Genomic DNA, 24,488 nt, shown 5'->3' on the forward strand with positions numbered 1-24,488 from the left:
TAAACATTTTGGCTAGAGGTGTGTAAAACATTCTCTACAATATGTTTAATTACTTTTTCTTTCTATACTCAATTTAATATTTTGTTGGGAAGCTCTTCTCATTTTTCGACTGGTACCTCCAAATTGGGTAAATTTGTTGACTTATTGCCATTGCTTTCCAAATAATCACATCAAATTGAAAGAATGCCACTATGATTACTTCAACTGGATGCTGGAACTTACTTTGTTATCATTACAGACTCGACAGAGCATTTGCTACGTCTACGCAACATTTTATTATAAAGGATCCATTTTGGTCACCTCTCACCACATATTTAAACAGAAAGTCTGGTTGAATCCAGGACAGTACTATTGCACTTCAGGTTCCATTAATTTTTCTTACACTGTGTTCACAATTGGAATTCTGTTATTTTTATTAACTATTGGACAACCACACTAATAATTACTTACAAGTAAGATTGTATTATTTTACTGCTTTTTTTCTTTTTCTCCTTATTCCTTTTTATCTCTGTTGTTTTTTTCTTTTTTCCTTTTCTTTCCCTGCCCCCTTACAAAATGTAAAATATTTAATGCTACATTTTTAAATATAAAATGCCCCTTAGCTGGGGCAGCTTTGCGCGTTACAAATGTATGTAACATAACATAACTTCTTTAAGGTACTGCTTTGTATAGTTATCCTATCTGTCTATGGCTTAACAGTGCACTATTTTTCTTGTTTATCATTTTTCCTTGATATAGTTTGCTCTATTGCCATGCATTCCTACATAATCTTGTCTAAATCAATAAATATGCTTGTTAAAATATTCAAATAAAGCTTCCTCAAACTAAAAAAAGATATTTAGCTGTCCCTAGCTAGTTTGCAACTGTTTTGAGACTCACTATTTTTCATACTTCAAACCCATAGATACATCTGAAAGAAAGTTTGAGGTTTTCTTGTTATTTTATTCACTAGATACCATAGAATCATGTCATAAAATCTACGCTCCCTGTGTTTGGGGCACAGATGAAAAACAAAGACTGATACATAGCAGACAGCAGTAGCACTTGACAGGCTCAATTTTCCGTCTTAAAAGAAACACAAAAGAACAGAACACCTCAGCATGCATAAATAAATTCTGCTCACTAGCAGCACGTGGAATCAGGCCAAACGTCTAGAGCCCCGCGCAGCACGCGGAGTTCATGTGACATGCCGGACATAAACAGAGACACGGGAAGGGGAGTTGGCTTGGGAGCCTGGAATTTGATGTCAGCAGTAGCTCAAGCTTGTTTTAGACGGTATACCGGCTTGACCTTGATTAATTACTCAGGAGCCGGACACACTGCCACATTTCTACTGTCAGTCTTTGTTGCATGCAAAGGCTCCCATTGAAAATAGAGCAGATACAAAATCCAAGTGAAGGCTGCCTACAGCTCAACATGGCGTCTGAACAAATGATAGCCATGTCTTTGGGCTGCCAGAGCTTGACAGGCTCCCTGGTTTACCACTTTCACCCATTCCATATTTCATAACGAGAGGCTACGGATCTACGCACTCATATTTTTGTTTTGTTTGATATTCCGGAATGAATGCAGGTATGTGCATGATTGATCGTTAGTAATAAACAGAAAGAACGTATTTTATGTGTCAGAAGCGGCACTCCGGGGTCTCTCTTAACAGTTGTTGGCATTTCTAGGGAGCAGGGAAAAAAGTATCAATTGGAAGTAGAGCTAGAATGCTAAATACACATGACACTAAATTGCGATGACAGCTCCCTCATCCCTCTAACCCCATGTCCATGCCTGACTAAGCCTTTTAGTATACTGCAAGTCACAGCGTGAACAAGGCGCGGTGCAACAACACATGCCTGTTGCATTGTTTTCATTGTATCACTTAGATGTGAGCCTTGTGTCTATTCCGTAATGGAAGCTTGTGCAGGAGCAAAGTGACTCCCCCTTTTTCCTGGGCACATTACCACACGAATGATGGACTGACATCCTCCGATAGTGTGAATCCTGATTTTGCATTCTTCACATCAGAGAAATGTTTGGGTTCCTACATTTGACCCCATGGTGATGGAAAACGATGTTGGAAGTGCAAAACAATTGCTAGGCATGCTCAAAGTGGAATTTATGTAGGTTGGTCCCTGATTAAGCAACACAGGAAATGCTCTCGGTGCTTTCTGTGACAGCAGGAATGGCATGGTGAGGTGTGAGACCTTACAATCCTGACGAACACCACTCAGTTGAGCTTGCTACATTGAGGAGACTATTTGATATATATTATAAAACTTTAGGAACTGTGTTACAAATGGGGGTGCACAACATCAGTTTTACAATTCACAAACCTGTGGAGCTTTGCATATTCATGTGCACAGTTATAAAACTACAACTTGATATGATCCGCAATCATACGCTGCCTGAGTTCAGATATATGGTGACTATTCATCAGAATTGGAGGGTAACCCACCTTTCAGAGAAGGCATGCTGCAGAGTGCCACATACTTTGTGGTGGAATCAAAACCCAAAGAATGATGAATGTTATGCAAGACTTCACCTACTCTCTTAGGGACCCCCGGGTCTTCCTAACAGGCTAGGATAGCATGCGCATATGAGCAAACGGTGCTTGATGGCGTAAGATCCACTGACCCGTTGACCACACTAACCCACAATGCACTCTTCCAAAGCTCCCAGGGGTCGGGTAAATGTCCAGAACCTCATAGATAAAAGATATTCTGTGCATTCCATAGGAGCATCATTGTGACTGCCTATGCTTGGCTCCAAGCAACTGAGAGAATGTCCGTTTGAGACCGAGTGTGCACTAAATATAATATGCTGCTGTGCATACTATACTACAGAAAACATTGTGCACATGCTTACTATCTCTTCAATGATCCATCCAATCGTGCAAAAAACAGACAACTATTGGATACGTCTATAAGTCTCACCTTTTGTAGGTTTACCAGTGCTGTTTGCCAATGCTGTACAGCATCAGCAGAAGACATTTTTGCCAATGCTGTGCAGCATCAGCAAATATTAAAAAACAGAAAACACCCCGATAAAGTAGCTGCTCCTGGCGGTCATGTCATTTTGTAGATGCAAGCATGTGTGGTGAAATGTGTGTGCCATTGCACTACCAGGCATGCGTGCACCTACAAAACGACACAGGCACCATTTTTTTTCTTTACCAATCAAGATGGCGGACACAACAAAGCTCAGTAAATTTAAAAAAAGAAAATTTAACTTGCACAAAGCGCTTTTCTAAACAGTGGAGTGACCTGCAATCAAATGGTAGCTTCTAAGCCCTCCAGAAAAAAAATAAATAAATAAATAAATTAAAAGGACCATAGTGGTTGGGTGTGCAATGGAGGAGCAAGATGGGGTTGAGGCAAGGTAGCAATGAGAAGGGGGCAGGGCAAGGGAGCAACATAGTTGCCTGAGGCTGTGTCCAGTGAGCGATAAATATTAAAAAGAAAAGACAGGGATGGGTTGAGGAACCCAATGGACGAGTGGCAGCGCCGGACTGGGATCGCAAAGCAGCCCTGCCAATTACGTCTGAGCGGCCCGGCGGGAAAGGGGGGGCTGGCGGGAACACTGCTGCTGCGCAGTTACAAAATGCAGTTTTTGCAGCACTGCTAAAAAACCGGCCCCCGATAAAAAAAAAAACTGCCCCCATCGGTCTAAAACTGACTCCCCCTTCCGGGCCACCGGGAAAACGTCCAGTGCCTGCTACAATCAGTCCGGCCCTGACGAGCGAGAAGGATGGAAAGGCAAAACGGAGCATGCATAGGATACAGTCGTTGGTGGGACAAAGCAACACACAAGGGAGAGAGAGCTAGAAAACATAGGCACTTTGATGCAGTGCTTAAAGAAATAAGTAGTTCTCTGAAGAATACAAGTCACCCAATCAAATGGAGTGTGCAGCGTTATGCTCCTTGGGAGTCGCAAACACAAGGGGCCTGATTCACAAAGGCAAACTCACACCTGTGTGTAAATGTATGATTTTTTGTATGTCACAAAGCAATTTTAAGAGTAGTATCTTTACAAGTGCGTAGTCTCAGCATTCTGGCGGAGACTCCACACATAAACAGATAGGCAGTCGTAAAGATACAACTGGGAAAATTGCTTTGTGAATTGCAAAAAATCGTAAACTTACACACAAGTGTAAGTTTACCTAGGGTGAATCAGATACAAGACAAGGAAGGCAATCGTATACGCAGCAAGCGAGAGTAAAAATAATGTCAACCAATGGTAGACAATGGACAGCCTCTAAGGGCAAGGTAAGTGTTGGGTATGGTCCACAAGAGGATTTCACCTAGTTGTCTGTAAGCGAGACCAAAAAAATAACTGCAACTGGCTGCTTCGAACACAGCACAATTTCGCTAAAACTGTCACTGTTATTTACACTCCTAGAAAAATATGATAGCAGGTGCTTCAGACAGTTAATTGTTATGACTCAGAAAACACTGAAAGACACTGACACACATGAGGAATGTGTAGGAAATGAGAATAAAAACGTAGATAAATATACTGTTAACATAATGTCACACGAATTGTTTAGATCTCAGGCTACACTCATCAAACTACTCTAGCCAAACATATACATAAAATATGAACTGGAAACACTCATCTTATGATCCCACTCAAACAAACAGAATACTGATTTTAGTCTGTGACAGCCTCCTCATGACCAGGGTGCCAGGATATCCAAAGCCATAATTCTGTCAATTGAGCGCTACATAGATTTCTGCAAACATAACACAACACATTATAACATATAAATAATAGCCACTGTTTCTTTTTTCTTATTAAGTACCTGCCAAAGCGTTATTTTTAGAATTCTTTTATTTAAGCATTGTTTGTTTTGTGGCTTACACTTGTAATGTTTTACGCATCTTAAAAGGGGAAGATGTGGAATGTAAAAGATGGAAGAATCCTGCCATGTTCGAAAATGTGAGGGAAAGTGAATGGTTGCACTTTAAAGTCTTTCCCTCTCGTGATGCCTCTCGCTGTATTGTTTACAGTCTGCTGACAGGCCGTGATTGATGACCCTATGAAAATCCTCGAGGCATTATGGTACCAGCACGTGGAAACATGGAAAATTCCCACATAGTGTAGTGGGGGATATCCTGGTTCACTTACCATATCCTTTCATTGGAATGTAAACAAAGTCAATGTTTTCGTCAGGGATTTAAAAAACGTTTATATATTTTCAAAAGGGGTGCAGTTTTCTATTTTCCCCCACATCTACTTTGCATGTTTCCTCTTTAAGGAAAGAAAGAATCTTTTGATAAAATACGAAAGGGGATATTTTAAATATCGCCGCAGTGCAGCTAATGAACGAAGCAGGCTGCACTTCTTACCATCCAGATGTTCTATTTCACAGGTTTTTTTTAAATTTCAGTTTGACGTGTTTGATCTTTTTTGTTTACACCCTGCTTGTTGATAAAATTGCAAGACTTTTGACAGAATTGTTTGTGGACTCATTGGACCCAGCCAATATTTTCATTTCTGAGGATTTAAATCCGATTCATTAAGGCATGTATGATGTAACCGCTCACAAGGCTTGGTGGGAAATATTGTGCTGAATGTTTCGTTAAGGTATTGGTGGTGTGTAATTCTGGGTTCACTTTGTGCTCCTGAATCCACTACTTGCGTGACAAAGGTACACAATCTGACAATCTGGAGTAGAAATTGTCTCCTCATTGCGGAGCTCGGATTAGGCTAAAAAAAAACTCACTTAGGTGCACGTCCTTCTTGAGACTGTTGGGAATTGAAGGCCTGGGGACGGCGGCGAGTAGCAGAAAATTTTGTTTTACCTTATATGCACGGATTCGTTATTTTTTTAGGTAGCTTATTTGAGTTACTTATTTTTCTAATGTTACTTGGGTAATTCAGCAACAGGACATGATATGTTTGAAAGCCCGGAGTACTCATTTAATGTAACTGCACAGTATACCCAGCAGCTGTAACATACCCTCCATAAGCAACAATGTGAATTGAGAAAGCAGGCCAGGGTTTGTTTTGCATCTGGGTAAAGAGGTGGGGTATTAGCACTTCTAAATGACAACTGTTTCTCACTGCAAACAAATTCTGTCTATAACCTACAACATTGCGTCATGTCAGCCTCGTGTGGCTTTGGGGACATGGGAAGGGGGATTTGTGTTCTGGTGAGGGGATTTTAAAAGGGATAGAGGATTCTAATGAAGACAGGGTGTTGGTAGTGTATGGATTTGGACATTTGACCTTTTACAAACAAAGCCCATCAAGTCATTAAACCCACATTTGGGGGATAATAATTAAAGGGTCTAATTGCTAACGAGGTTCAAGCACCTGGTCTGGGCCTCTGTGCTCGATAAGCTACCAGTGTATGGTGGTTTATCGGCCTGTTGCCAGGAGGCTACCACTATCCTTTACAAAGATTAATTTATGTTAGGTTTCAACTTTCCCTGATTTTTAGTGCAACAAAAGCATGTGCAATAAGATCTTGAAATTAAACCATTCAAAGATGCTCCCACCTCAAACCTTACTTCACTCAAAATGAAGCTGACAAAAAACCCTAAAGAGTGAAAACTGAGTTATTAATCTTTACAGTGACCCACTTGTGGGACACCCCCGCGCCGCACGGCCACCAGCTGCTGCGTGTGCCCCCAGTGCCTGCCTCTGCCTCAGCGCCGGCCTCGCTGCCGCCCTGAGCGCTCTCCTTTGGTTTTCGCCCGTTTTTGACTTGAATTTGTACTTGTTTCTTCCTGTGCCCCAGATCGTGTGTTACCGTCTTTTTCCCCCGTTTTTTCTTGAATTTGTGCTTGTTTCTTCCTGTGCCCCAGATCGTGTGTTACCGTCTTTTTCCCCCGTTTTTTCTTGAATTTGTGCTTGTTTCTTCCTGTGCCCCAGATCGTGTGTTACTGTCTTTTTCCCCCGTTTTTACTTGAATTTGTGCTTGTTTTTTGTATTTGCCGTTTCTCGTCGTGTTTTGCACTCCTCTGTACATTGTGCCTGTCTCCTTCCTGCTTCCCCGCCCACCTCGCCGCCCCCCGCTCCCGCTTCCCGCCACCGCCATTAGCCCCGCCCCTTTTTCTCTTCTGTTTCCCTCCCCGCTCCCGCCTCCCAGCTGCTCCGCCCACCCGCGCACTTCGCCTTAAATGGCGACCGTGCGAACGCGCAGCGGTCACGCACAGCGGGCGCGCCGATTGTGCGCCGAAGGCGCGCCAAAGGTAAGCCCGTCTGCGCCCGTCCGCGCCTGGACCGCGCCCAGTGCCAGGACCCCTGGCCCCCGAAGAGCCCGACCGACCCGCCTGACGTACTCCGCCGCCACCCTCATCGCTCTCAACACCGACCGACTCCCAGATTGCCATCAAGCCACTCCACGACGTACCCACGGACCTTTCAGCTGCCACGCCTGCAAGTTCTCCTGCATCCGGACCAGCCTCGCACCAGCACCCGCCAAGTCGAACACCAGCAGTACCCACCTCAAGTGCATCCTGCTCAACACCCGCTCCGTCCACAGACACGCCATCGAACTCTGGAACCTCCTCGACACCACAGCCCCTGACGTTGCCTTCCTCACGGAGACCTGGATGAACGCCTCCTCAGCTCCCGACATCGCCATCGCTATCCCAGAGGGCTACAAGATCGTCCGGAGGGACCGAAACGCCAACCAGATGGGAGGAGGCATCGCCATCATCCACAGGAGCACCATCCGTCTCACGACCAGCACCGACAACACCCTGACCAGCGCCGAACACCTGCATTTCCAGATCCACACCAACCCGAACACCACCCTCAGAGGCACCCTGATCTACCGACCCCCTGGACCACGCACACAATTCAGCGAGGACATCGCCGACTTCGTCAGCCCGCATGCCCTCCCCTCCGCTGACTACATCCTCCTGGGAGACCTCAACTTCCATCTGGAGAACAACAACGACCGCAACACCAGCACCCTGCTCGACAACCTCGCCAACCTGGGACTCAAGCAACTGGTGTCCACCCCCACCCACCTCGCCGGACACACACTCGACGCCGTCTTCTCCTCCAGCACAGACATCGACTTCAGCCACGCCACAGAGCTTCAATGGACGGACCACAGCTGCGTCCACTTCACCTTCAAGAGAACGACGACCCACCACCACCAACAACAGGCCGCCCGCAGAAGCTGGAACACGATCACAGCAGACCAGCTCGCCACCTCCCTGAGCCAGCACCCTCCTGCCAGCTCAGCGAACCCCAGCCAGGCCGCCGACTACCTCACGAAGTGGATCAGCAACTGCGCGGACGAACTCGCCCCACTGAGGACCCCGCCCAGCAGACCCGGCAGCAAGAAGGCCCCTTGGTTCACCGACGAACTCAAGAGCTCCAAGAAGAACTGCCGAGCCCTCGAGAAAGTCTGGAGAAGGGATCCGACACCGGACAACAGGACCTCCTTCAAGCTTGCCACCCGGAAACACCACCAGCTGATCCGCGCCGCCAAGAAAACAGCATTCAAGGACAGGCTGGACAACAACGCACACAACAGCAAGGAACTCTTCAACATCGTGAAAGAGCTATCCAACCCCAGCGCAGGAAACAACGACATCACCCCATCGCAAGACCTCTGCAACTCCCTCGCCTCATACTTCCACAACAAGATCGCGGACATACACAACAGCTTCAACAACCAACCAACGCACACCATGACCAAACAACCACCCCCCACCACCACCCTCCACGCCTGGACCCCGATCAGCACCGAAGACACCATCCGCACGATGAACTCCATCCACTCCGGATCTCCGACCGACCCCTGCCCTCACCACGTCTTCAACAAGGCCGACGCTGTCATCGCACCCCATCTGCGAGACATCATCAACACATCCTTCGACACCACCATCTTCCCTGAGAGCTGGAAACACGCCGAACTCAGCGCTCTACTCAAGAAACCAACAGCGGACCCCACCGACCTCAAGAACTACCGCCCCATCTCGCTCCTCCCGTTTCCAGCCAAAGTCATCGAGAAGACCGTCAACAAGCAGATGGCCGCCTTCCTCGAGACGAACGGATCCCTCGACCCCTCACAGTCCGGCTTCCGAGCCAACCACAGCACCGAGACCGCCCTCATCGCCGCCACCGATGACATCCGAGCCCTGATGGACAATGGAGAAACAGCGGCCCTCATCCTCCTAGACCTCTCCGCGGCATTCGACACGGTCTGCCACCGCACCCTAGTACGGCGCCTCAGCAACATCGGAATCCAGGACAAGGCGCTGGAATGGATCATCTCCTTCCTCGACGGAAGAACACAGAGAGTCCACCTACCACCGTACAAGTCAGAGGCCTCCGAAGTCATCTGCTGCGTCCCTCAAGGATCATCTCTGAGCCCCACCCTCTTCAACGTCTACATGAGCCCCCTCGCGGCCATCGTACGCAAACACAACCTCAGCATAATCTCCTACGCCGACGACACCCAGCTGATCCTCTCCCTGACCAACGACCCCGCCGCCGCCAGAGCCAACCTGCACGAAGGGATGAAGGAGGTAGCCGAGTGGATGACGACCAGCCGCCTAAAACTGAACTCGGACAAGACGGAGGTCCTCATCCTGGGACCCTCACCCTCCGCCTGGGACGACTCCTGGTGGCCTCCCGCCCTGGGCTCCGCACCCAAACCAACAGACCATGCACGCAACCTGGGCTTCATCCTGGACTCCTCCCTCTCCATGACCAGGCAAGTCAACAACGTCTCCTCGGCGTGCTTCAACACCCTACGCATGCTACGGAAGATCTTCTGGTGGATCCCCACCGAGACCAGGAGGACCGTCACCCAGGCCCTCGTCACCAGCCGACTGGACTACGGCAACGCCCTCTACGCCGGTACCACCGCCAAGCTCCAGAAGAGACTCCAGCGGATCCAGAACGCCTCAGCCAGACTCATCCTCGACATCCCACGAACCAGTCACATCTCCGGACATCTCAGAGACCTTCACTGGCTCCCCGTCAGCAAAAGAATCACCTTCCGCCTCCTCACCCACGCACACAAAGCCCTACACGACCAAGGCCCGAGCTACCTCAACAGCCGAGTCAACTTCTACGCTCCCAAACGCCACCTTCGATCAGCCAACCACGCCCTCGCCGCCGTCCCCCGCATCCGAAGAGCGACTACAGGAGGAAGGTCCTTCTCCTACCTGGCTGCCAAGACCTGGAACTCCCTCCCGACCGACCTGCGCCTGACCCAAGACCACCTCTCCTTCAGGAGGAAGCTGAAGACCTGGCTGTTCGAGCAGTAGCGGCACCCCCCCCCCCCCAGCGCCTTGAGACCCTACGGGTAGGTAGCGCGCTTTACAAGTGTCATTGATTGATTGATTGATTACAGTTACACTGACAAATTGGCACACCCAGTCACACACTAGCACATACTCTCCCAAACCCAGGTATAAAACTCTTTTATATATTAACATACCAAGGTACACATTGATGCATACACTGACACATCCAGGCACACACTGACACATACACTGACACACCCAGGCACACATTAATGTATACATTAACACAGCCAAACACACACTCATCTATTCAATGAGACTCCCAGGCACACATTGACACATACACTGACACATCCAGGCACATACTTATTTATATATTAACACATCCTGGTACACACTGATACATGCACTGACACACTAAAACCCAGGCACACACTCATTTATACACTTGCGTAGCCAAACACACAATCATTTATTCAATGAGACACCCAGGCACACACTAATGCATACACTGACACACCCAGGCACACACACACACTCATACACCGACAAACCCACACACACATTGACACATACACTGACACACCCAAGCACTCATTAATTCATTCACACCCAGGCACCCACACATCCATAAACTAATACACGCAGGGACACACTGACGCATATGCCTACATAAGCAGGCACACACTCATTCATACACTAACACACCGAAGCACACACTCATTCCTTCAGTGAGACACACAGGCACTCATTCCTTCAGTGAGACACTCAGGCAAACACTGACACATACAGTGACATACCCAGCACACACCTCTTCATAAACTAATACACACATAGACACCCTGATGCATACACCGACACACCAAGAACACACTGACACATTTACTGACACAACCAGGCACACACTGATGCATACACTGACACACCGAGACACATATACTGACAAACCCAGGCACACACTCATACATATAATGACACACCCAAACATACACTGGCACATACACTGACACACCCAGGCACACACTCATTCATTCACTGACACACCCGGGAACACACTGGCCCATTCACTGACACCCAGCCAAATACCTTTTTACACGGTGACACACCCAGGCATACACTGATGTATACACTGACACACCCAGGCATACACTAACACATAAACTGACACACCCAGGCACACACTCATACACTGACACTCCCAGACACACACTGACGAATTCACTGACACACCCAGGCAAACACTTATGTAAACACTGGCACACCCAGGCACACACTGACACATGTAGTGACACGCCCAGGCACAGAGGGATGCATACACTGACACCCCCAGGCACATACTCATTCATACACTAGCAGACCCAGGCACACACTGACACATCCAGGCACACACTTATTCATTCACTGACACACCAAGTAACACACTGATACATACAATGACACATCCACTCCCACACATAGCCATACACTGACACACCCAAGCACATGCATATTTATACACTGACTCATCCAGGCACACAATGATTCACACACTGACTCACACAGGCACAAACTGTTATATCCACTGACACACCCTGGCACACACTCATTCATACACTAACACAAACACATCCAGGCACACATTGATGCATACACTGAGGCACCCAGGCACACTTAATTCATTCACTGACACACGCAGGCACACACCGATGCATACACTGAGACACCCAGGAACACACTCATTAATTTACTGACACAGCCAAGCACACACTCTTTCAAACAGTTACACAGGCTCACAGTAATAGATAGAGTAACTTGCTAATACATACTCAACAATAGTCATCCACCTAATAACATACTGAGAAAGCTACACAAGAATAATAAAAAAAACAGACTCAGCTCTTTGATTGATTAAATGGTAGTTCGAACAACTACCATTCTTTTTATCTTTTTAAAAAGAAATGTATTTGTTTTTTGTTTTTTTCTTCAAAAACTAAGCTTAATGTAAAAATAAATAAACCAGATGCAGCAACTTTGCATTCTTGATGAAAAACAATGTTGTCGAACAGCAATACCAGAACTATGGGGGGAACAAAATCTAATACTGGTGCTTCTCAACAGCAAGAAAAGATTATGACACATTCTGTATTTTAACTGCCACACGCTTGTGACAGGTGGCACAGTGTGTGACCATGCCTCCTAACTCTGCAGGTAGCTGGAACATTAGGTTCAGCAGGAGTGGTAGTTGCTGAAGAAGTTGAGACCCCTGTGACATCTCCAGATCTTGTCTCCTTCTCTCTCACCATCCACAGATAAGCCTGTTCATGTATTCTTTTGATGTGTTTCCACATGCTGAAAGTCCCATGGCTGTACTTCTTCACAATGCCATGTGATAAATCCTTACCAGACAGTTTGCATTTCACAAATTAGGCACAAACATTCTTCTCCCCTTATGGTATACTAAAAAACTGCCACACCTCGCTCTCTTTTCTGGTCCTCGATGGTTGTTCTTTTTCATCATCTTCAATGACCTCAGGATCTCGAGATCTCCATACATTCTGCCATTGCAATTGTTATTTCCAGAGAGCCGGTGATGAAAAGTAATTCTACTCCCAGAACATTCAGAATAAGAATAACAGTTTTAGGGAGTGGTAGTATACAAAAAAAGAGGTTTGGTTTAACGTTAACTAATGAAATGTGACCATTTCTTTTTCACATCGATTGGGTCCATGGTTCTCGACCACAGATAAGCGAAGCCGCCAAAATCATAAAAACACTGATTTAAATATATATATATATATATATAAAAAAAAGTCTAGTTTGTGCTTCCAAATATGTTCAGCCTTGTGATATAATCCCAAACAGAAGCTCACATTTACTTAAAATAATAAAAAGAAAAATACCTATGAATCAGCGGACTGGAATTGCGGGTACATTCATGTGATAGAAGAAAAATCATAAAGTAGAACACGTCTGTGTTTGCGTTTCCACAAAAGAACTGCAGAACCAAAAAGTTTTTCAGAAATATTAAAATTACAAAATTACAAACATAATAGCATAGTACTTTCTCTTTCTTTTTCACGCTACTTTCACTCACTCGTTCTTCAGTTAATATTTTTTAAACTGTTTTTATTTAGCTGTTTCAACAATATTTCCATTACATTCTCTCTAACTTCATCCCCATTTTTCCTGTGACTTCTGCTTGCATTTTACTTGTTCATAATGTGGTCTCATTCTATTTTCCATATATTACTGCAGGGCCTACCATTTGCTTTTCCTACTGTCTATACATTAAAAAAAATATTTACCCATTTTTTAAATCACTATTTCTTTACCTTTGTTAGTGATAATTTATCATAGCTTCTTCCCCCATATTTTGTGGACATGGTCAGTGACATCACTGATCATATCTCAAATGACATCACTGATGACATCATCCATAGAACCACTCACACGCCCTATCACTCACCCATAGAGCTACTCACACAGCCACTTAGTCACTGATACAATCACTCACAGGATCACTCACTCAAGCAGACAGCCACTCACACAACCACTCACACACTCATACAGTCATTCACACAGCCCCTCCCATACTGATACATCCAGTCACACAGCCACTCAGATAACATATGCTAGAAACAGTATCACTCATTAGTAGTACAAAAAAAAGAAAAGTAATTTAACTTCTGCAGTAGCTTAGTCCATATCTTTAATTCTCAGAAACATGTTCAAAGCACATACACTCACTAGATGACGTCATCAGTGATGTGATAGTTAGGACCTAGTTTCCAGAGTAAAAGTGTTTTTGTTTTGCCAATAACTTTGGCACCATTTGACACATCTTTATGAAAATTTGAAATTAGTACACCAACCACTTCAGCTTCTGTGTTAAAAGTTTCAGGGTGATTCCTCAAGCGAGGACCAAGACAAAAGGGGGATCCCGAAACAGACTTTTCCTACCCAATTTCCCATAGGGATTTGGAACACGACTACAGCCCAAACTGCTGAACGGAACGGCACCTGATTAGACAGAAAGGTAGCTTTGGGTCCAGAAAGTGTGCATTTTGTTATTTGGTGTAAATCTGTTCAGTAGTTTTTGAGATATCAACGCCTCCCCTGCTTGGCATTCCCTGTGCGAGGCCTTTTTTTGGCTATTTGGGGTAGTTCACGCTTAGGCCCCTGTAACCCTTTCTCCACATAAGGTAAAAATGCCAAATTTGCGTCTTTTTCTTCCAACATCTTGAGGATTCTAAAGGTATCCAGGGTTTGTGAAGTCCCCTGGAAAGGACTAAGAAATTTGCCAAAAGCAGGAACAGGCAGACTTTTGTCAGAATTTTTTTTAATTCTACACAGTTTTGGCAATGTACTGGGACACAGCCTATTTTTCCTATTTATTGTGCTTTCGACCTCTTTCTAGTTAGTGGTGGAAATGAGTGTGAAAGCAATAATGTATCCAGGAGAAATATACATTTCAGAAAAGTACACAAAATTCTGAATTGAGCCAGGGGTCATTTTTGTAGATCCTTCAAGGTTTTTCTATAGAAACTAACAATTGAAATAAAAAATGACTGAAATTGAGTTGAAAAAACAGCCATTTGTGACAACATTTTCACCAGTAACTTCTTCTAAGTATGGCAGATTTATAAAATCAATATGCAGCTATGTCTGCTGGACCTGTCTGGTTGCGGGGATATACGGAACTCCAGACACCGATACACAATGTGAGTTTATAGGGGAATACGGTGGGAATTAATTTAGTTACAATAAATTAATGATTCTTTTTTCTTTAGAGATTTAATCTGTCAATTGTGGGAAGTAATATATTTGTGATTAATTATAAATTGGTTGTTATTCATTAATTGGTAATTGATTATGGTAACTGAGTAATTAATTTTAGGTGCGGGTTGTGGCGGTTTAGGGGTAAAGGGTGGGAAGTAATGTATGTTTAATTAATAGTTAGTTGTTAATTAATAGTAATTAATTAGTTGAAAATTAAATATGGAAATTGTGTAGTTAATTTTAGGTGTGGGTTGTGGGGTTTATAGGGGTAAAGGGTGGGAAGCAATGCATGTTAAATTCATTATTAATTAGTTCATCATTAATATGAATTACTTAATTGTTTAATTAAGGTAATTGTTTTATTTGTGTGTGTTGGGTTTTACTTTTATAGGGGTAAAGGGTGGAGGAAAATAATTTTACTTACTTTATATTTAGTTGTTAAATACCATATTTTTTTATTGAAAATAAGTTTTATTTGTGTAATTAATTTTATCCAGTTTAATTTATGTGTGTGTTGTGGAGATTATAGGGGTAAAGTGTGGCAAGGTAATTCATTTTTATGAGTTCATTTTTTAAATTAATAATATTTCTTGAATTGGTAATTAATTGTGCTAAATATGGAAGTACATTTTCTTTTATTTTAGATATGGGTTGTGAATTATGTGGTGTTATAGGGTAGGAAATAAAAAATACTTCATGTAATACTTAATATTTTTGTTTCTAAATAATTTCTAATTAAAATGATTTATTTGTTTGATTTTTTTCTTTTATTTAATGTAATATTTGTAGGTATTTGTCATATGTATTTAACGTTACAATATGTTACTTTTTTCATTTATATATCAAATATATTTGTATTTTAATTATTAACATATTTCTATTTTTTTATTTATTTTGCTTTTTAAATATTTTTGTTGTTGATATTTTGTTTGTTTTTAATTTTGAACTGACTGAGTGACAATATTAATTTTTACCCCTCCCCAATCCAACACTTTCCGTACGATTGTACTGATTGGAGTGGGAATAGTAAATGTGGTACTTTTAGCGCCGGGACACCTCCTCGCGAGGTAGCTGTTCGCGCTCTATAAAACACAGTATTATTATTATTATTATTATCCCGCCACTATCCAACACTTTCGCTGCTGTTGCACTCACAGGAGTGGGAATAGTAATTTTTACCCCCGCTATCCAACACTTTCCCTATGGTTACACTCATTGGATGGGGAATAGTAATTTTTACCCCTCCGCTATCCAACTCTTTCCTTCTGTTATACTTATTGGAGTGGGAATAGTAATTTTTACCCTTCCACAATCCAACACTTTCCCCACTGTTGTACTGACTGGATTAGGAATAGTAATTTTTACCCCTCCGCTATCCAACACTTTTGCTATTGTTGCACTCAGTGGAATGGGAATAGTAATTGTTTTCCCCTCTTCTATCCAACATTTTCTCTACTGTTGCACTCATTGGAGTGGGATCAATAATTTTAACCCGTCCGCTATCCAACACTTTCCCTACTGTTAAACTCACTGGAGTGGGAATAGCAATTTCTACCCCTCTGCTATCCAACACTTCTATCCAACATTTTCTCTACTGTTGCACTCATTGGAGTGGGATGAGTAATTTCTCCCCGTCCGCTATCCAACACTTTCCCTACTGTTACACTTATTGGAGTGGGAATAGTAATTTTTACCCCTCTGCTATTTTAAACTTTCCCAATTGTTGCACTGACTGGAGTGGGAATAGCATATTGTATCCCTCCTCTATCCAACACTTTCCCTATTGTTGCACTCACTGGAGTGGGAATAGTAATTGTTTTCCCCTCTTCAATCCAACATTTTCTCTACTGTTGCACTCATTGGAGTGGGATCAGTAATTGTAACCTGTCCGCTATGCAATACTTTCCCTACTGTTAAACTCACTAAAGTGGGAATAGTAATTTTTACCCCTCCGGTATCCAACACTTCTATCCAACATTTTCTCTACTGTTGCACTCATTGGAGTGGAATCAGTAATTTCTACCCGTCCGCTATCCAACACTTTCCCTACTGTTAAACTCACTGGAGTGGGAATAGTCATGTTTACCCCTCCGGTATCCAATACTTTCCCTACTGTTGCACCGACTGGAGTGGAAAATTTAAGTTGAAAGATTTTTAAATAGTTTAATGTTTTAAAATATAATAAAATGTTTTTTAATTAGATTTTATGTTATTGGTATATATATATATATATATATATATATATATATATATATATATATATATATATATATATATATATATATATATATATATACTTCCCACTCTCCTTACGAAGAAAGATTTGCACTCACGGGTACTTTTAAAGATGTTATCTTTTTTATTTCTATTTTCAGGTTTGCACAACCAACGCGTTTCAGTGTCTGCTGACACCTTGATCACGGTCGGATGTTTTTCTCTGTTCAAAACCTATATACATTTATTTTACAAGTTTGTTGATCACATGACTTCCTGTTTCATTATATATGGAATTCTGGTAGATGTAGTTTATACATAACAAAATACATTTCAATCAGTTTTTCGAGTTCATTTTCAATCCACATTGATTAAGGAAAGATTAAAAGTTCATTTGTGGCAATACATTTTAAAGAAAATACACTAAATGATTTTATCAAATAATTTCTAAACCCTCTAATCACCTCACAGACCCTCTACCTGCTAATGCTGTAAAAGACTTCATCCCCTTGCTCCTCCCTCTCTGGACCAAAATCATCAACAGCTCCCTGCAACAAGGCCTCATTCCGGACTCCCTCAAGGTGGGGCAAGTCACGCCTATACTCAAGAAACCTACAGCTGATCCGTCTGACCTAAACAATTACCGGCCCATCACCAATATCCCCACCCTGGCCAAACTGCTGGAAAAATGTGTCCAACTACAACTAACTAAACACATTGACCAATTTGACCTCCTCAACCCTCATCAATCAGGCTTCCGAGCGAAACATAGCACGGAAACAGCTATGACACACATAATTGATGACGCCCTCCAAATTCTTGATCGCAATGAGTCCTGCCTCCTCATCCCTCTTGACCTCTCGTCAGCATTTGACACGGTCAAACATGAGAACTTGCTGGAGCTGCTAAGCACCAGAATGGGCCTATCGGGAACTGTTCTCAAATGGTTCTCGTCCTTCCTTCACAACCGGTCACAGAAGTTCAAGATCGACAATGTGCTATCTACACCTGTGCCTTCAGATCTAGGTGTTCCACAAGGATCCTCCCTCTCCCCCACACTGTTCAACCTCGTCATGGAACCACTCGCCACCCTGCTCCAAGCTTCCAATGTCCAATTCCATATGTACGCCGATGACACACAACTCTACCTAAAGCTACAATCCACGGAAGATATCAAACATCTGAATTCCACGCTTATTAACACTCAATCTTGGCTGGCAGATAATCATCTCAAACTAAATGCTCTGAAAACCGAGTTCCTACTCATCTCACCCCCGGCGAAAATTTCCACCACCCAAACATGGCTCAATAACCTAACAGCACTCAATGTCCAACCTACCATCGTGGATTCGGCGAAATCCCTAGGCATCACACTCGACGCCAAGCTCAACATGCAACAGCACGTTAGCAAAGCCACAAAAGCAGCTAATTTCCAAATCAACACATTGAGGAAAATTAAACCTTTCCTCCCTGCCGAAGACTTCCAAACTGCTGTACAAGCTCTAGTCATCCCTCGAATAGACTACGGAATTGTGGCCCTCAGCGGACTCCCGCTATCCACAACTGCACCCTTAAGAGCCTCCCTGAACGCTGCAGCAAGACTCATTACTGGCTCAAGAAAACATTCGCATATATCCCCAGACTTAAAGTCTCTAAAATGGCTGCCTTTTGAAGCCAGAATACAGCTAAAAATTGCAGTTATGACACACGCGGCCATGCACCACAATGCACCCAACTACCTCGCTCAAAAGTTGTCTATATCAGGAGGTTCGAGATCCAATAGAAGTACAAAAAACCTACTCCTGAAACCTCGTAGATTCCGGAAAGAGAAAACATACAAGCGCTCCTTCTCTGGAATGGCACCCAGGATCTGGAATGCGCTCCCGTCTGAAACTAGGCTGATCTCCTCCACTGCACTCTTCAAGAAAGAGGTGAAAAACATCCTTCTGGCCAAGATCTCCTGAACCTTATTGGTGCTGGATCAGAGATTCTGCATTGCTTTGTATCACTGTTCACCTTGTCCTCTGGCACTATACTTCTAACTTGATGTTGTCACTACCAATATATGATACACGTTGGTTTACTGATTCACTCTCCCGATGCCCCCACTCAGTGTTCTCGCTACACTAAGACTTTGGTACAAGCCATCCACACACCCAAGGTGCACCTGAACACCTCTGTAGTGGGATCAATGACTTGTACCGTCTTATATTACTTGTTTACCTGATTGTATATTGATATGTTTTATGTATGTTTACTATTATCCTACCATGTTAGTGACTACTATACTGCTCCCATTATCTCTGTTCACTCCTACTGCCCCTACCCTGTCTTTGTGAAGCGCTCTGATATCTGTAAGGATCTTGTTCGCGCTATATAAAACTTTGAATAAATAAATAAATAAATACATTTATAATTACACTTTCTCATTATGCCCTCCAGTGGGCAGTTATATACTTTGTCCATATATTTTACATGATTGTCTTATTGATTAGATTTTGGGTATAGTTTATACTCACAAATGAATGCCTCTTGTACTTATCTTGTATATCAATCAGTAGGCAAAAAAACGGGTAAGGGAATTGACTAAGGGGTCAAGGGGAAGGGAAGGCGAGGGATGGGGAAGGTTTTAAGGCTAAGGGATGGGAATGTTAAAGAAAAGGTTAATTGACCTATTCTTTCTTGGAATTCAGTCATTCCTCACTAGTATATTTTATAGGAAGTCACAATGTATACATTGTATTCCCCCAAAGACAAGCAATCGGGGAAAAACATTTTTTTTTGTAATAAAAAAACGGGGGGGGGGGGGTTTGGGGGGTTTTCTGGGTTCTTTAAATTTGAGAAGCTATTTACATGTGCTTGGGCAGGGTTCCCGCACTTGGAGACCGAAGCTGTACAAGGCATAATCACGGGCTGAACACGGCCCGAATACCGTTACTGAAATTTATCCGTGTGAACTTCGCATTAACAATTTGCTGACGGCAACCGGACCAACCGACTGGTGCCGTGACCCTGTAAACTAAAAACCACCCGATAAGGACCGGGTTGGAATTATCACCGGTTCCCCGACCACGCGCCTCGATCATTAAGATCAGCCCTGAAGAGTCACAGCCACATGCTGTGATGAAACACGTGTAGGCTTGAGTGACAGGTGCAGTGATTCCCAAGAGGTGAACACTGCTGATAAATAAAACTTTTGGAAACTCACATCTGGTCTTGATCTATCCTGAATGAATGAATACATCAACATGAAAATACCATACAGATACATATAGTGTGCTCTGGATCCCTGCCCAATCATTATAAAAGGGAGGTTCTGGTAAATCCCCCCCCCCTTTTTTCACAGAGGTTAAGGTTTTCCTCTGACCAAGAAGCACCTACTTGATACCACAACAATCTAATACCCTACCGTGAGAAGTTGAGCGCCAAAAATTTCTGAATACTTAAAAACCTAAGTGTAGACTATTCTATTTACATGTGCTGGTTACAGGAGGTATACATACATCCCCTCATCTTGATTAAGTCCAAATGGGGTGAATGTTCTCAATGAAAGAATCCAACGTGATTCACATTGCCGGAGTCTTGTTTCTCTATCCCCACCTCTTACGTGTTTATTCACACTTTCAATACCATAGAATTTCAGGTCTTTCCAATTACTGTTGTGTTTGTCCTCCATGTGCTCTGCAACTGCATTACTTCTGTCTTTATTTGCGGTGGCTCTCACATGTTCCAAAATTCTGAGTTTTGTTTCTTTCTTCGTACTCCCCACATATTTCAGGGGGCAAGGGCATTCAATAATGTACACTACATATGGTGTTTTACAGTTTATGAGTTGCCGAATGTTCCATTTTCGGTTATTGAAGCCTGTGAATGTTTTTGTATTTTTTGCAATCTGACACGCTTTACAGCTTGAGCATTTTACAAAGCCAATTGTTTTTAGCCAATCCTTCTTTTTACTTAGATTTTCCCAGTAATGACTTTGTACTAGTTTGTCCTTTAAGTTGCCTGCTCTTTTATATGTTATTTACGGATGATTCCCTACTATTTCTCCCACTGTTTGGTCCAATGTTAGGTATTTCCAATCCCTTCTCAGAATGTTTGTTATTTCCTTAGACTCTTCTGAGTAAGTTGTTATAAACCTTATCTTTCCTTCTTCAGGGGTGATTGTTTTTTCTTTCAGGATTTCATCCCTTGTTTTTTCTTTTGATTTTTCCAGGCCCTTGACAATTACCGGTCATTGGTATCCTCTACGTTCAAAGTTTTTTGCTGTACGTTCGCTGTGTTTGTGCCATTCCTGGTCTTCTGAACAAATTCTTCGAATTCTGAGGAATTCCCCATAGGGGATGCTACGGATTAATGAATTTTGATGGAAATTGTTCGCGTGTAACACTGAGTTGGTGGCAGTTATTTTTCGGTGTAGGGTTGTCTGGATTTTTCCTTCATTGATGTAAATCTCTGTGTCTAAGAAGGTTACATGATCTTTGCTCAGTGTATATGTAAATTCGAAACCAGCTTCTGTTGTGTTTAGACAGGAAAAGTAATCTTTGAAATCTTGTTCTTCCCCGTCCCAGATGATGAATAAATCATCTATAAATCGTAACCACATAATGGTTTTCTCGGTATATTTGTCATTATTTGGGTGCCAAGCGAAGTGCTGCTCCCACCAGCCCATCGCTAGGCACGGGTAACTGGGACTTGAAGAAAAACCCATAGCAGTTCCATTTGTTTGATTATATATTTCTTCTGCAAAAAGAAATATGTTGTGGTTAAGGCACAGTTCAATCCTTTTTAGGATCATTTCATTATGCTTTGTGTACTTGATGTTCCGTTTTTGCAGCAAGTACTCACAGGCTTTAATTCCAACACTGTTTTTGATGTTTGTATACAGTGCGACAACATCCATCGTTATTAGGCAATATGAATCCTGCCACGGTAGCTCTGCCAGATGTCATAACAGATCACTAGTGTCCTTTATGTATGATGTTAAATTTAGAACAAAGGGCATTAGGAAATGATCAACGTAGTTTGCCACTGGCTCATACAAAGAGCCCTTTGCCGAGACAATGGGTCTCCCTGGTGGTTTTGTCTGATGTTTATGAACTTTGGGTAGAAAGTATATAGTTTCCATTACCGGATGTTCCCTTTTTAGATATTTTATTTCATCATCATTTATCAGATTCATGTTTTTCCATTTTTCCAGTTTTGTATCCAGTTCTTTCTTGCACATTTCTGTGGGGTTGTCTTTTAGTTTGATGTAGTATTCCGTATTGTTAAGTTTTCTGTGAGTTTCCTTTTCATATTCAGATTTTCTCACACCACAACGTTTCCTCCTTTATCTGCTATTTTTAGAACTATTTGATTGTCTTCCATTAAGTTCTTCAGTGCCTGTCTTTCCATTTACGTTAAGTTGTCCTTATATTTTTTTGGCTTGATTTTATACAGATCTTGAATTACATTTTCACTAAAAATGTCTATTTTATTGCCTGGTGGGAGGTGTGGTAAAAACCGTGATTTAGCTTTCAAACCACTAAGACCAGAGCCGATTTGTTCCTGAACTGTTTCCAGCTCAATATGATCTTCCTCATTCGGTGTCCAAGTTTAACAGTGTTAAGTATATAGATGTTTCTCCCACTGTAGGTCCAGTCACTTGTTCCGTTGGTTTTTGCTGTTTTTCAGCATGGCGACGCATCGATCATTTTCTTTAAATACTTTGGCTAATTTTATTTTTCTGACGTATTTGCATAGGTCTATTCTGGTTTGAGCCAAATCCATATTGCTTTTAGGGCAAACGTTCAGACCTCGTTGCAGGAGAGTCGTTTCTGTTTCTGTTATCTCTCTTCTTGAAAGATTTATCACATTCAAATCTTCCAATTCCTTTTCTTCTGCGATATTTTCTATAGTTTTTTTTCATACTTCGTGTCTGTGCTCCCACTTTTTCTTGGGATCCTTTGTCTTCTCCCTCTCCTGGTTTGTTTATTCCGCGTCCTCTTCCTCTGGTTCTGCCTCTTCCTCGATATTGTTGCGACATATATATTTGTACATTTTTATATAATTTTAAAATTATAAAATAAATTAAAGTTAATAGTTTATTAATTGTTTTGAAGTCTATATATATATATATATATATATATATGTATATTATGTATGTGTGTAACTTTTTTTAATGAAGTTTATTTGTGATATGTGTTAAAATGTATATAAAATCTACATTATTTTTTAATTAATTTTATTATTTAATATATTTCATACTTATTATTTTATTGTACATATATATAAAAATCGATATTTTGTACAACTATATTTTTGACACCAATATTTTTTTCTCAATATTTTTGTACTTAACAGTATAGGGAGTTTATATTTTTGCATTCTATATTTTTACCTCGATATTTTTTACATCTAGATTTTTGTCATCGATATTCTATCAGTAAACCCACTCTAACACATAAAGGGAATTATTTTTGCCATAATATACAAGAGTTGTCACACACTATTGACTCCCTTCACACAGTCACCTATTGAGGAGCCGATATCAATTGGTGGCAGTGACAATGAGCTGAAATCTCTGTAAACAGTGGATTTCCAGTGCCTCTTCCGAGGCTTTAAACTTCCGATGTCCAATAAGGGGTGCGAAAAACACCTCAGGATATCAGCACAAGCCTCAGCAAATTTAGGTACTTTTGAGCACAAATATTTCCCCCACCATGGCTCCGCTCTTTTGTCAAATGGAGAATATTTTGTTTTAGTTGGCAGGTCTTTAAACACATTTAAATATGATAATGATCATGGTGCTATAGGTAGAAGCGTGTTTTTCTTCTCACATAATGAAACAAGATTACCAGCTGGTGATAAAATCACATGATTTATTGTTGTTACCTTTTAATTTATGCTCATTTATATGGTTGTAATAAATTTCAATAAAACAAACAACCATAAAAAACTGCAAAACGGGACTTGACCGGATAAGCATGTTTAGTGCACAAGTTGGTTAGAAATATCACAGAAATACCTTCTAAAGCCTATTGTATTATAACAAATGTTACTTTTCTACTGTGGTTAAAAATAAATTATCTGTCACAAAGGGCCATATGTATGACTGCTTTTTGCGGTCGCAAAGAGGAAATCCACCTGTTTGCGAGCGCTAAAAAGGGCCCTGGGTCGTACAAATGCTATTTTGCAAGTCGGTGACTCGGAATTTTGCGTTTGTGACTCTCGCAATTAACAAGTGCCGTCCCTTCACAATAGCGAGTCATAATGGAATGTACCATTGTTTTGCCACCCTATTTGCGGCTGCAAAACATT

This window comes from Lissotriton helveticus, chromosome 6 (genome assembly GCF_964261635.1).
Source record: "Lissotriton helveticus chromosome 6, aLisHel1.1, whole genome shotgun sequence".
In the NCBI taxonomy this organism is placed as follows: Eukaryota; Metazoa; Chordata; class Amphibia; order Caudata; family Salamandridae; genus Lissotriton; species Lissotriton helveticus.